This window comes from Equus quagga, chromosome 5 (assembly GCF_021613505.1).
Source record: "Equus quagga isolate Etosha38 chromosome 5, UCLA_HA_Equagga_1.0, whole genome shotgun sequence".
Classification (NCBI taxonomy): Eukaryota; Metazoa; Chordata; class Mammalia; order Perissodactyla; family Equidae; genus Equus; species Equus quagga.
This window is the reverse complement of record NC_060271.1, coordinates 99926190-99940448: the sequence shown is the minus strand read 5'-3', so window position 1 is coordinate 99940448 and position 14259 is coordinate 99926190. Positions and strand designations below refer to the sequence as shown.

The window sequence follows — 14259 nt, the reverse complement described above, 5'->3', positions numbered from 1 at the left end:
CTGAAAAGGGAAAATTAAAAAAACACATGCCTAACAACCACCACTTCCTAGTAAACCGACGCCTCCTCTGCTGCGAGAAGGAGCCTGGCCTGTTTCCGCGGGTGGAGGAGGGGAGGGACCGCATCAGGCCCTACCTACCTGCGGCCCTGGGAGCGCTGAGGCCATTTCCATCCAGGCTTCAGAAGTTTCCTTTTGTGGCATCACGGTGTTAAAAATATTCCTCCCCGAAGGCAACCGCGGCAGAGCAGATGTCCGTGACTGAGCACTTGGGAAGGAGCTATTAAAAGGAACGTAATTAGGTTGTCATCCTGGGGCCTCCGAGCCAGGCTTCTGAGCGCCATCTTTGTTGAAAGTTTTCCAGACGTCAAATATTTGCAGAACCCGATCTACCAAAAAGGCTGTTAATACCCAGTAGGACTGGGCTGCGAGCGGCAAAGGCAAAATGACACCGCAGGTCAAGGTGGCCTGAGGCCCTAAGACTCCTTTTTCTGTGTCCTTTCCCCATTTTGGGTCCCAGCCTGGCTCCCTAATTTCCTCTCCCTTCCTCCACACACCCCCTGGCATCACAGTTTGCTCTTAGGAAAGGCTCTGTCAGTCACTGACCCCTTAGCATGAACATAAGTAAGCCACTGAGCACCTCTCCCCTCTCCAGAAATGTGGGATTCGTGCCTGAGCTCTGTACACTTTAGGGAACAAAAGGCTCTGTCTCCTTTGGTAAAAGGGATGCCGGGCACTGGAGCCGAGGTGGGGGAGGGCCTGCCTAGTGACCCTGAAATTGCACTTCAGGCAGCCACCTACTCGGCTATGTTTGGAGCCAGCCCGATTCCAAGCTCCATTCTGCCTTGGAGGCATATCTGCTGTACTCACTCCCCTCCCTGCGGCTTGTGAGACCCTGCAGGCTCCTCTGTCCATCCATCTCTTTGGCCGTTCCTGTACCTATGCATGCGACATTTATTGAGAGTCTGTGGCAGGAACCATGCTGAGGGGTAAAGAAAGTGGTGAGCATCAGCAGCCAAGATCCTTGTCATCGTGGAGAGAGACAGCATAGATGGAGAAAGACATTCATTAGATAGTTACAGAAATAAATGTCAACAAAGGAGGAGGAAGTGCACGGTGCTGTGAGGACGTGTCAGGGAGGAAACTGACCTGTCAGGGAAGCCGAGGAAAGCCTCCCAGATGAAGCGACAACTGAGTGGAGCGCGCGTGTCCGTGTGTGTGTCTGTGTGTCTGTGTGTCTGTGTGTGTGTGTGTTGAGAGGGAGATGTCCTCCTTTTAACTGCAACAGCTTGTGCAAAGGCCCTGGCTAAGCCTGAGAGGAAATAGCACCATTTTCATGAGATCTTTCTTCTATCGGACTTTAGGAAACATCAAGGATTGTGGTTACAAAAAAAAAAAAAAAAAGGTAGGGGGAAGGATGGAGAATCTGAAACCCTCTGCAGTAGACAGACTCCTAATAGGCGGTTGAAAGATGGCTCTACAAACAAATCAGTCCAGGTTTTCTTTGATGACAAAGAGAGCTGGCCCTGGCCTCCTCCTCCTGAAGGCCTGCCTTGATATTCCGGCCTGCTTTTTACCTTTAGTGATATATCATGGTTATTTCCCTAAGTCAAGAAATACTATTTTATGATAGAATTGTTAACGGCTACCTAATACTCCAGAGCAGAGAAAGCCCAGTTTCTCTCAAAGAACCCATTGTTTGGACATTCAGCTTGTTTCCAATGTTTTGCAATCCGAAGGAACTCTTCTGTGAAAGAACAAGTTGTATATTGTCTTCGCCCAGTATAAATTTTGCTACAGATTAATGAAGTTGAGGGCCAGGTTTACTAAACATAACTTTTCTTACCTGCAGGTCCTATACGCCGGGTTGGACGGCAGTGCTTTTCCCACACTGCGGAGGGAAGCTTGCTGGGTCCTCGGCCATCACCTGAGCGAGTTTGGAGGAAGGGCTAGGAGGACTCTCAGCAGGAAAGAACCTAAGCGGGCAGTGGCTACATGCTGGGGCATGGGAGATGGTCAGTGGGGCTCAGTCACAACTTCTTTCTCCACCTGTTCTTCCCCATCATAGTGAACCAAGTCTATGCAGGAGGAGGGCTCGGCCCTGATGCTCAGCACTCCACTTCACCTGTATAGACAGAGCCTGAGAGTGGGAGGGGCTGGACCTCCAACAGTAAGTTCTCTGCAGGAACTTTCTCTGGAAAGCTCACAGCCCCCAGAAGAAATGTAGAGCTGCCTGGAACACATGTCAGAAGAGAGAGTCCCTGGAGGCGATAAGGCTGGGAAACGGGGAGACCAATCTGTGGTCTACAGTTTGTTATAAATGTGTTGAGTAAATCATCTAATCTCTCTCGGCCTCTGTTTCTCCATCCATCACGTGGAGTTAATCCTCTTTTATCCCTACTTGACCAGGATCATGCAACGATGCAGTAAATAACTACATCTACTTCAAATGAGCTAATCAACTTAAAAGTGTATGGAAACAGGCTGGCGGAAAAGAAACCAAGACTGAATAAGCCATAGAGCATAAGTGGGCTTTGCGTTTTGTTACTGTTGTATCTCCAGTGCCTAGAACTGTGTCTAGCACATGACAGGCACCCAGTACATATTCGTAAAATGAACGGATGAACACATACGCATCTACTCCATCCCGGACACCATGCTAGATGCTTCATAGGCATCATCCCGCTTAGCCCTCACAAACAGCTCTTTATATAAAATACTCCCATTTTGCAGATATGGAAGCTGAGGCTCAGACTGGTTAAGTACCTTTCAAGCATCGCACAGTTAGTATTTGATAGGATTTAAATTTGAATCTAAGTTCTTCTGATGCCATTCCCCCAGCTCTTCCCACCTGTTGCGGGAGAAAAGTTGCTGTGACGTGTGCTGATGTTACTGTGCACTAAACGGGATACTCCTTGTTGAAAGCATGCAGTCAGTGCTCTAGAATATGATCTATTACTATAATCCTCTATTCATTAGTTCATATTTTTTTATAACCACGTTGTAGGCACCTCAAGGGCAGGGGTCATTCTTCTCCACAAGCCTGAGCAGAGTAGTTGCCTGACGTACCGATCAACTAAATAGCACTATTTTATGATGATCATGAAGTGGAAGCAGAATTGCTTTCTTTAAGGCAGGGTTTTCCGCTTTGTGGACAAAACTAATCGGACCGTGACTTCAATGGGAAGCCAGAGCAGGCCGTGACTCTCCAGTAGCTTGGAACCCTGGTGGTCAACAAGGAAACAGGTAAAACTGGACACCAAGGAAAAGAACAGCAGCCAACAAACGGAGTTTCCAGGCCTCGGCTCCGACCCTCCGCCGACTCCGGGGCACCTGTCTACAGCCTCTGGCTCCGCCCCCAGGGCCTGCAACCTGATAGGCTCAGCAAATCAGAGGTGGGCGGAGCCTTGGAGAGAATCTGGCTCAATTCCCTGGCTCCACCCTTGGCTGCCTGGGATAGCTGGTGCCGGAGGCGACTTGACTCAGGAACAGGTCAGGGTTCCTGCAACGCTTCCCTCCCCTGCCCCACCCAGAGGCAATGCAGGAAAAGGGACTTAGTCTTTCAGTCTCTGGCTTTGCCGTTTACCAGCGTTGAGCCTCAGTTCCTTCATCTACAAAATGGAGTAATAGTTCCTTTTCCATAGCGTTGTAACAATTAAATAAAATGTAACAGGGAAAAGTGCTTAACACTGGTACCTAACTCGTTGCAAGTGCTCAAAAAAATCAGTTGCCTCTAGATAGTAATGTGCCTGAGGGCAGGAACTACATCTGAATGACAGCTTGCTGGAATGCCTGAATGGCTGAAATCCTGCCATTAATGCTTCATCTCTTTTTTTAAAACTTTTTTTTTTTTTTTGAGGAAGGTTAGCCCTGAGCTAACTACTGCCAATCCTCCTCTTTTTGCTGAGGAGGACTGGCCCTGAGCTAACATCTGTGCCCATCTTCCTCTACTTTATACGTGGGATGCCTACCATCATCTCTTCTGGTAAGCCTTGTTTGTTTCAGGCTTCTCTCGAAAATCTCTAGAAAGTTTAACACCCTATTTTTTTCAGGGGCCTGGGGACAACATGAAGGGCTGGGTACCTGGGGAGGAAAAGGGGCCACTTTCATAACGAATACAAATTCATGGCATTACAGGCCCTGCCTGGCTGCCTGCACCTCATTTTGGACCTTCTTGCTCCAGGGTGCTAGGTCAGCCGGCTTTGACCCACTGCATACTATGTGAGGGATATTAAAGATTGCATCAGGTCACCAGGGAAGGTTTTAGATGGGCTGAGTTGCTCTTGAGGGGGGAGTGATGTATTCCGGTTAGAATTAGGGAATGAATGATTTAGAGGAGTGGTTAGAATTTGGGCATTAAGAGTAGAGTTTGGAAGTCAGCTGGAGTCAGGATTTGGTAATGAGTGACCAGTGAATTTCTGAGTGAGAAATGGAGAGCTACTAGTAGCCAGATATGGTGGGGGCCGTCACTTTGATCTGAAATTTAAAAGGTTCTAGTCCAGGGACCTGCCTCCTTCCTTATGAGAGGCCAGAGATTTCTCTCCTTTGACTGGCTCTTCAATAGGCCTGGGTGTACCTGCACACAGAGCAGGTTGAGCACTGAGTAACGTACCAGGTGTAAAGTCTAGCATATAGGGTCCTAGAGGTGTCTAGGACACAGCCCCCTACAATGAAGCGGAGGAGACCAGGATGTAAATGACCTGGCCTAGGCCCAGCCCTGGGATAGGCCCAAAGCCCAGGGACTTTGGGGAAACCTTAAATCTCCTAGCCTCGGCTTTTCCATCTGGCCAATGGACCTCAGGGGGCTGTTTGGAAAACCTTGACTGATCTTGGAAGGAAAGGACTTTGAGGTGAATGTGCACTCTAGCAGAGTAGGCTGCTTCCAAGTGAACTATAAGGCAAAGTCGGGGTACCTTACCCTCAGGAAAGGCTGATGGTTCCCCTGCCCTCCAGGAAATCCCATTTTCCTACTCTGGTCACACCCACCCAGTCTTTCCCAAGACGATTTCCAGCAGGGACTTATGCCTCTAAACAGGAACTGACAAAGAAACAACTCACACTAAAAGCTTTCCCGGCTCCTAGTATTCCCCACCACACACACACACACACACACACACACATACCAGCCAGCCCTGGGGCTGCAGTATGACCAATCCTGAGTCACCTGGATAAACTGAGGACTCAACAAATATTTATCAAATGAATGAATGAATGAATGAGGGAATGGGTGATGAGTGGCTCCATGAATGGGCAGACACTCCCTGAGAGATGAGACTGCTTCCTAATCCAGGATGCTGAGTGCTCCCAAACAAAGTCATTCGGGACTTTCCTAGTGAATGCTCCATGACGGAGCCACACCCTCTGCTTTTCCTGAAGCTCCATGTGTTTTGTTGTCTCCCCAACTTCATTGTGGGGGACAGTGTCCTAAATTCCTTTGGGACCATATATGCTGGACTCTACACTGGGTATGTAGCAGATGCTCAAGTAATGTGTGATGCACTGAAGGAGGAGATAGAAAGACCAATAGGACTTGGATCCTGCCTTCCAAGTGTCTGCAATTTAGTGGGAGAGAAAAGACAGGCACATATGTACTATATGACAAAGCACCATAGGTAACTGGTACCAAAAAGGGCCAAGGAGTGTACGGTATAGGAGGTCAGGGCTGGGAAAACTTACTATGGGCTGAAAAAGTCAGGGAATGCTTCCTGAAGGAAGGGAATGGGATTTGAGGCTGGACATTGAAGGAAGAGAGCTTTGGAGGCAAAAGAGGAGGTGTTGCTGATAGAGGAAAAGGAGATGGGCAGCTCCCAGGAGGAGGCTGGGCTCAAGTTATGCTCAGGAGACCTGAGTTAATTTAGTGTAGCTGGAGAGCAGATTCAAGCAGAAGAGTGTGCCACGTATGTGAGTAGGTTGGGGCAAGACCGAATGGAGTTTTGAATACTAGAAGAGATTTGGGTCAGGCGGCTACTAAGGGCTTTTGAGCAGTGGCAGGAAGTGAAAGGAATGCTGTGAGGTGTAGGAAGATGGTCTGGGGGAGAGAAACAGGTAAGGGACGAAGTGAGGGTGGCAAACCCTGCAGGGAGGTAGTGTGCCAGACCGGAGCTGGTCTCAGGCAAACAGACCACTTTTCAGTTTTCATTCATTCAAATATAGACTGGCCCCTACCACGTGCCAGGCCCTGGAGAGGTAAACATTGCAGCCGCCTGCCCTCCTTTCCCAGGGCTCTGGGCTCTACTCTTGGCCCCCACCCGAGCCCCAAGCCTTGGGGCCGCGCAGGCCAAGGGCAAGGACCCGGGACGAAATCATCTCTGACCTCTCGCCTGCAACTTTTTGCTACAACACTGCTAATCCTCATCGTCTGGAGTCCCAAGCTCAGGTCCTCCCGACCATGCCCCACCCTGACCACCGCCCTCCCCCACCGTCCACATCTGGAAGGGAAGGAATTGCGGAGGCGACGCTTGGCCTGTGGAGGGTGTGGCGCATCCGGGGCGGCCTGCGGGCCGGGGGACTAGGATGACCGGAAAATGGGCTGAGGCCGCGGCCAGGGAAGGGGGCAGCTGATGACTGGGGAGCGGCTTAACAGGCGCTTCCTGACCGCGCCCACACCAGCCCTGAGGCTGCGCGAGCGAGAGGGCGCCGCGGGGAGCGGGGCTCCGGAGAGCGAGCGGGTCCCCTGCGCCCCCTGCCGAGCGCCAGTCCCCACTGCATGCCCCGCCGCCGCCTCTGCGCGCCAGGACCCGGACCGGCGGCGGGCGGGCCAGGGAACCCTGCCGCCAGAGCTCGGGCCCCTGTCTGCCGGTCCGTGTTCCGCCCTGAAAGAAGGGAGGTGGGAATAAAGGCGCTCCCGGGAAGTCCCCTCCCCAAGGGCAGGTTAGGAGCCGGCCGTACCAGGTGTCTGAAATTCCACCGTTAGAGATTCCATTCTTTGGAGGGGTGGCATGGAGAGGGGAGAAGTGATGTCTTCAACTTTTATTGGATATTTTAACAGTGAGGATTTACCGAAGGGGCCTGGAAGGAGCAGGTAGTCAAAGTCTTTTATTCCTTCTCTCAGCCAAGCTTTTCTTAGGGCTCATTTGCCAGGGCCATCCTGAAGGTGACTCAGAGCCAACAGTCATACTGCCAGAGGGCTGGGGTTGTGACAGGCTGGTTTCTCCTGCCCTGCTTTGCCTTTTATAAATTACTGGATAATGAGCCTCCCTCCTCCAGGACGCCTGCCTTGACTGTTTGGGTGAACTGTTACAGGCAAGGTCAGTATCTCTCAGTTTAGCAGGCCAGGTTCTCTGTTTATGTCCCACGAGTGCTGTCTGATCTCTCCAGGCTCATTCAGTACCCCGGGCAGAAAATCCTCATCAGCTGGGACACTTCTCTAAGGGAGAAGGAGAATACCGATTAAAGGGAGCACATGCTCCCATTTCCTGTCCAGTCTAGGACAAGCTCACATTGTCCTCCAAGGCCACTTGCATCTGGTCCCACATGGTGGATGACTTTTGTGAGCATCTGCCATGGACAGTCTGTTCTCGAAAGAGTAGCCAGGAGGTCACGTATGATCACGAATGCTCTAAAATCGAGGTTAGATCATCTCTCCTCTCCTCAAATGCCTGCAGTGGCTCTTTATCTCACTGGGAGTAACAGCCGAAGCTTCTGCCTTGGCGCAAAGGCTCTGAGTCCTCTGACCCCCAGCTACTTGTTTCTTGGAGCTCCTCTCCTGCAGCCCTTCCCATCGCTCACTACTCTGGCCGTATCAGCCCCCTTGCTGCTGTCCACTGAACACACTTGACACACTCCCGCTTCGGCACTTTTGCACTTGCTGTTCCCTCGGGCTAGAACTGCTGTTTCCCCAAATGACCCGCTCCCTCATCTCCTTCAGGTCTCTATTTACATGCTGGCTTATCAAGAGAGGCTTTCCTCCCCTGTGGCCTGCGCCCTTAGCCCCCTTGACTTCCTTCTAACACTTAGCGTGACCTGACTTATTATCTATTTCTTTGTATGTTGTCTGCCTCCCCAACAAGAATGTAAGCTCCATGAGAACAGACAACTTTATCCGTTTTGTTCACTGTCCAGTGCCTAGAAAACAGCCTGGCACATAGTCAGTGCTCAATAAATTTGTGAAATTACTGGATGAATGTGCTAGGCACTGTGCCAAGTACCGGGACAGGCCCCGAATAAGCCTGGGCTCTTGCCCTTGAAGAACAGACTGGCAGACAGGCAAATAATTACAAACCAGAGTGATGAGTGTCGTGTCTAAGGACGGATGATATAAAGTACATGTGAAGGCTCAAGGGAGGAAATAATTCATTCTGCCTGGAAATAAGAAGAAAGCATGAGTATGACGTCACCATGTGGAGGAGGAAGGGAAAAGGCATTCCAAGCAGAGAGACCAGCAAGAGCAAAGGCACAGAGGCGTGAAAATATTTGACTTGTTCAGGGAGTGGCAGGTTGGCTGGCCCGGCTGGAGTGCAGGATGCATGGCAGGTGTGCTGGGAGATAAGTTTGGAAAATAGATTGAGGACATATTATGAAGGGGCCTTGTTAGAATGATGACAACTGACTGTCTGAATTTCAGATCTGTGCCAGGCCAATGGAGATATCTCAGGGCAAAGAGCCTACTTCCAACCCCAGACATGGCACCGTAGTTGCCGCCACGTCCTGCTGCCAGGGGAAGGCCTGGGGACACCGTGTGGTCTCCCCAGGGAGGCAGGCTAGGTTCTGAGCACCCATAGGAGCAACCTGGCAGCTCTGCTTGCCTTCCTGGTGCTGTCTCAGCAGGACCCTCAGTAAGCACCCCGCCCAGCTCTATGGGACCTGAGAGTCCTGGGCCACATCTCCAGCCTGAACACGAAGAGTCCAAGTTTCAAAATGTCCTTATTTTGCAATCTGACTCAAAAGGGTGGGGAGTGGAAAAATTATAGACTGCAGCCACCAAGGGACTTTGGCTTAATATAACTGGTGACCTGGGAAACGACAGAGGCAGAAATTAATTTCCCTCTCGGACTGAGGGACCGAGACGGCCTCTTGCAGCTGACTCAAAGGAAAGACTTATTTCAAGCAGCAGGAGAGCATTTGTATGTGTGAGGGACAAGAAGCTTCTTTTCTTTCTCTTCCTCCTTGGTTCGGTTGCTGTTCCCCAGCTCTCCTCTTTCTCCTGCCTGTCTCTGCCCTCAATCCTTCCCCTCTTGGCTTTTCTTTTTTCTTTTTCTCTTTTCCCGCATCTCCCATCCTGCCTGCTTCCCTGCTTTCCTCTCCTTCTCTCCCTCTCTCTATTCCTTCAGCTTAAGCACAAGACAGATATTGAAAACTGTTAAAGGATAATTTTTTAAAAGGCAAAGTCATGACTCTTATGCAAATATAAAATGAACACGTCTTCGATTTCGTTGAACTTGTAAATTAATGAGGGAACCAGTAAGATGTTACAGCCAGTTCACAGGAGGGTCCAAAACACAGATACGTATGTGGGCCATCAGGGATGCGGAAGGGATGCAGAACTGGCGTCTTCATTTGCACTCCTGTGAACAGGAATCCTGTGTCTCGGCATCAGACCTCCAAAAGTTAACTTCTGTCTCTTCAGGACGCAACATCGTCAGTGACAGTGAACGGTGTAGCTGCCTGTAGGATCGGACACCGGGAAGGGCTCTCTAGCCTGGACAGCAGTCTAGACGGCGCCTGACATTCCACTGAAAGATCCCAAGGATCTTTGCCCATTTCAAAGTCTTTCACAATTTTTCTTGCCAAAACCTTAGAAGAATACAGGAAACAGAGGTGGGAGCCAGTTAATTTTTACAAGTCTCCAAACAGGACTCTGTTTAAAGGTAGAAATTGGTTCTGGCCCAGAGGCTCAGCCCCAGGGCAGGAGGGACGATGAGAATGGTTGCCCGGCTCTGATCAAAGCTGTGGTTAGATAGGGCAGGTGGTTGTTGGCCAACACCCCCAAACCCTAATTCTCTTCTTGCCAGCCTCCTCCGGCCTTGGAGACACAGGGAAAGTCGGGGCAAGGTTGGGGAAATCCAGCCCATGTGTGACCAGACAGGTCGAGGCAGCCCAGGGTAGGAAGGCGGCCACAGGCCTCCTCAGAGTCAGTCCTGCTAACCTGTCCCTGACATTTGACTCTTTCCCTAGATGACGGCTTTCAGGACCTCCTCACCAGGCTTTCAGGCCCGTCTCCTGGGGTTTGTGGCTGTTGCTCGTTACTCACCACTCTGAGCCTGCACTGACCCTGTTACTCACTCCCAAGCCCCACCCAAGCTCTGCCCGACTGTCTCTCACCAGGTTTGACCTTCCTGGACCTCTGCAGTTACCTGAGAAACAATCAAGTGCATTTCCAAGATGCACCTTCTGATAAGCTATGTGAGCTTGGGAGCAGAAAGCAGCCAGCAGAAGTTCCCTGGAGGCTGCTGAGCGCTGGGTCCTGGGAGAGATGCTGGGGTAAGAGTTGAGGAGGGGCTGAGGGAGGGTTGCATTTGCAAAGAAGATGCAGCCCCTGATCTCAGAGAATTTCTAATCTAACTTGGGAGGCCAAATTCCCAAGAGGCCGCAGCAGCTGGTGGCCAGGGACAGTGTGTGAGGAGAGAAGATGTTGGGGGCAGGGAGGCAGGATGGGGAAGCTCTGACCCCAGAACCAGCCGTAGAGCAGGACAAGGAGACCATCCATCACCTGCGAAGCTCCTGCGGAGTCCCTCATCCCCTTGGAAGAAAGGGCAGCTACCTCCCTCACCTGGCCTCTGGCGGGTGTCCTGAACTTCACCTCCCTATACAGAGCAGGCTGGACCTCAGTCCCGCTCCCCACCCCCACTCCCTCATTTCCACCCTTGCAAAGGAGAGAACTGTTCAGCCTCCAGGTAGAAAGCCCGGGTGGGTAATCAAAGGACTGAAAGGGTTTCTAGGATGCAGAGGTAGAGCAGGAGATGGAATCTGTCCCACCAACAGGGCCTTGGGGCTTAGGACCCGGTGGAGGATACCCAGGCTTGCCTCTTTTGGCTACTCCAGCAGCTGTGTGATTCAGAGCAAATAATTTTTCAGTTCATCTGTCAGTAAGGGGGTTGGACTCCCCGATTTATCGATTTACTGATAATTTAATACTTTTTATTGTGGCAAAATGTACATAACATAAAATGTACCACTTTTAAGCGTACAGTTCAGTGGCATTACTTTTACGTTGTTGTACAACCATCACGGCTATTCATCTCCAGAATTTTTCATCATCCCAAATTGAAACTCTGTAGCCATGGAAACAGTAACCCCCATTACTCCCTTCCCTGACTCCCTGGTAAGCACCACACTCTACTCTGTGTCTACACAGTTGACTACTCTAGAGACCTCAGGTAAGTGGAACCATACAATGTTTGTCCTTTTATGACTGGCTTATTTCACTTAGCATAATGTCTTCAAGGTTCATCCATGTTGTAGCATGTGTCAGAATTTCATTGCTTTGTAAGGCTGAATAATATTCTATTGAATGGATACACCAAATTTTGTTTATCCATTCATCCATTGATGGACACTTGGGTTGTTTCCACCTTTTGGCTATTGTGAATAATGCTGCTGTGAACATGGGTGTACAAATATCTCTACTATTTCCTGCTTTCCATGCTCTTGTATATATACCCAGAGTGCAATTTCTGGATCAAATGGTAATTCTATGTTTAATTTTTGGGGAGTCACATACTGTTTTTGATAGTGGCTGGTCCATTGCTACCAGTAATGCACAAAAGTTCCAATTTCTCCACAACCACACCAACACTTGTTTTCTGTTTTTCTGATAATAGCCCTCCTAATGGGTATGGAGTGGTATCTCATTGTGATTTTGATTTGCATTTCCCTTATGATTAGCAATGTTGAGCATCTTTTCATGTGCTTATTGGCCATTTGTATATGTTCTTTGGAAAAATGTCTATTCAGGTCGTTGGCCCATTTTCTAATTGGGTTGTTTGGTCTTTGTTGTTGAGTTTTGGTTCTCTATATATTCTAGATATTAATCCTTTATGAGATATGTGATTTACAAATGGTTTCTCCCATTCTACAAGTTGTCTTTTTACTCTGTTGATAATTTCCTTTGATCCGCAGAAGTTTTTAATTTTGGTGAAGTCCAATTTGTATATTTTTGTTTTTGTTGCCTGTGCCTTTGGTGTCATAGCCAAGAAATCATTGCTAAATCCAATGTCGTGAAGATTTTCATTTATGTTTTCTTCTGAGTTTTATAGTTTTAGCTCTTACGTTTACGTTTGATCCATTTTGAGTTAATTTTGGTAAATGGTGTTAGATGAGTCTAATTCATTGTTTTGCATGGAGATATCCAGTTTTCCTGGAACCATTTGTTGACTCACTGATTTCTAAGATCCTATATCAGTTAGGAATTTTGTTCAGCTTCAAGAACTAGAAACTGACCTCAGTAGCTTAAACACACAAGTTTTTATTATTTCACAAAAAAAGGTCATGGGTAAGCTGTTCTTAGCTGCTGTGAATGCTTCGTGGGGATCCAGGCTCCTTCTGTCTTTCTCTTCCGCCATGCATGGCTTCCATTCTGGGTCCGCTGTGGCTGCCAGAACTCCAGCCAATGCCTGTAAATTCCAGGGAGCAGGAAGGAGGAAGGGGGAGGGATTAAAGAATGCCACTCCCTTTAAGGAGCCTAAGCCCTGAACACTTCCACTTAAATCTCATCAGTCAGATCTTAGTCCCAAAGCTGGACAGGAGTCTGGGAAATATAGACTTTCGTCTGGGTACATTGCCATTCCAAATAAAATCAGGACACTTTTACCAAGGAGGAAGAGAAGAAGGAACATTGGCTTAGGTAGCTAGCAGCCTCTGCCTCGGGGAACTTACACATCTGAAATTCCATGGCAATCTGTCTCCTGGAGAAGAAAATGAGAAAATGGTTGCAAAGTGCTTACCAGATGCCTCGCTCAGGTTATGCACTCAAAAAATGTTAGCTAGAATTTTTTTTTTTTATTGCTCTCTGATCTCAGATAGGCCTGTTCCTATACCTACGCAGAACAGACAGTTCTCTGAGTGGTGGGATTAACGGACTTCAGAGGTGAAAACTGCCTCCCGCGGATCCTCCCACAGAAGCCTCAAATGCACCATGAGTGCTGCAAGTCTCTCTTCCAATCCAAAGCGGGTGAGGGAGGAGGGCAATAGGTAGACTTCACATTCAGCTACCCTCAGCCTCAGACTGTCTGATGCTTTTTTGCCTGGTTGCCGGCTGGGATCCAGGCTCCAGGGGAGTCAGGATCAGGAGGGACGGGTCATATGCAGCCTAGAGAGAACCTGCTGAGTGATCATCTCAGTGAAGATGAAAAGTACAGGAACGGGGCTGGTTGGCTGCTTTTGTGTATGTGCAGGGGTGGAGGCGTTTAACCATGGTGGAGGGCGTGCTTGGCCCCTCCCTGCCCTTCCTGGACCTATCTGGACACTCTGTCAGGCACAGCGCAGTTAATTGCAGTGAAACAAGCCGGGCTGTGAAGGCCTGGATTTGAACCAGAACCACCCTTCAGGTGTGTGGAGGTGCTGCAAAACCCAGAGAGGGCCAGAAGATGTAGCCAAGCCTTAGTGGGATTCTGCAGTGTGGTTCCAGAGGCCTGGGATCACTTAGCAGTCAGCCTCAGAGTGACCTGTCAGAGACAGCAGGGCCCCAGACAGCACCAGGCTGGGCTGAAGAAGTCCTTCCTGGGAAGACTGTGCAGACCCCTGTGCTCGGGGCGTGGTGTCAGCAGGCACACACTGCCAGGAAGAGGAGTGGAGCTGGAGCGGGGACCTCGTGTCAGAAACCAGGCTGCAGGGGGCCCATTTAGTAGCAGAAGTGGGGGCCTAAAGTCAGCCCAAGTGGGTGTAATAGTCCAAATATTGCATCACCAGTATGGCCAGACTCCCACCAGTCAGGGCAGACAAAGGCCTTAGAACTGGGGCAGGGTCCTGGAGACCTCCTACTAGGCCAAGGGCCAACCCTTTATTTTGTGGATCATGGGAACGTCTTGGGGGTGTGGCAGAGGAGTCAAGGGTCTGAGCTGGCAGAGGGCACTCAGGGGACATGGAGCTGCAGCTCTTTACCCAGCGATGTGGAGGTACTTCAGTATTTTAACCACTGGTACAACTGAAGCCGTTTGTTAGTGTCTGAGTGTCAGCCCTGGGCCCAGGGGCACAGCAAGTGTGGCTTGAGGCTCCTGACTTTCCTAGAGTAGAGTGTCATTGGGATGGACTGGGTCAGAGCTAGGCCTGCCCAGGGGACAATGAGCTCCTTACACACACGCAGGCACACACTCGCCACACTTTATT

The 14259-nt window shown here is 49.8% G+C and overlaps 1 long non-coding RNA gene across 2 annotated transcripts in view; it reads right to left on the bottom strand.

The window, feature by feature from the left end:
* Window positions 1-12441: 12441 nt before the first annotated feature.
* The window catches only part of LOC124239055 (uncharacterized), a 35296-nt gene continuing 33478 nt past the window's right edge, over window positions 12442-14259 (bottom strand). Inside the window, exons 4-5 of one of the 2 annotated variants that reach the window (XR_006888507.1) lie at window positions 12811-12839; window positions 12442-12548 (exon numbers count right to left, since the gene is read on the bottom strand). This is a non-coding gene — a long non-coding RNA (uncharacterized LOC124239055). The remainder of the gene's footprint in view (window positions 12549-12810; window positions 12840-14259) is intronic. The other variant, XR_006888508.1, reaches the window with a different exon arrangement.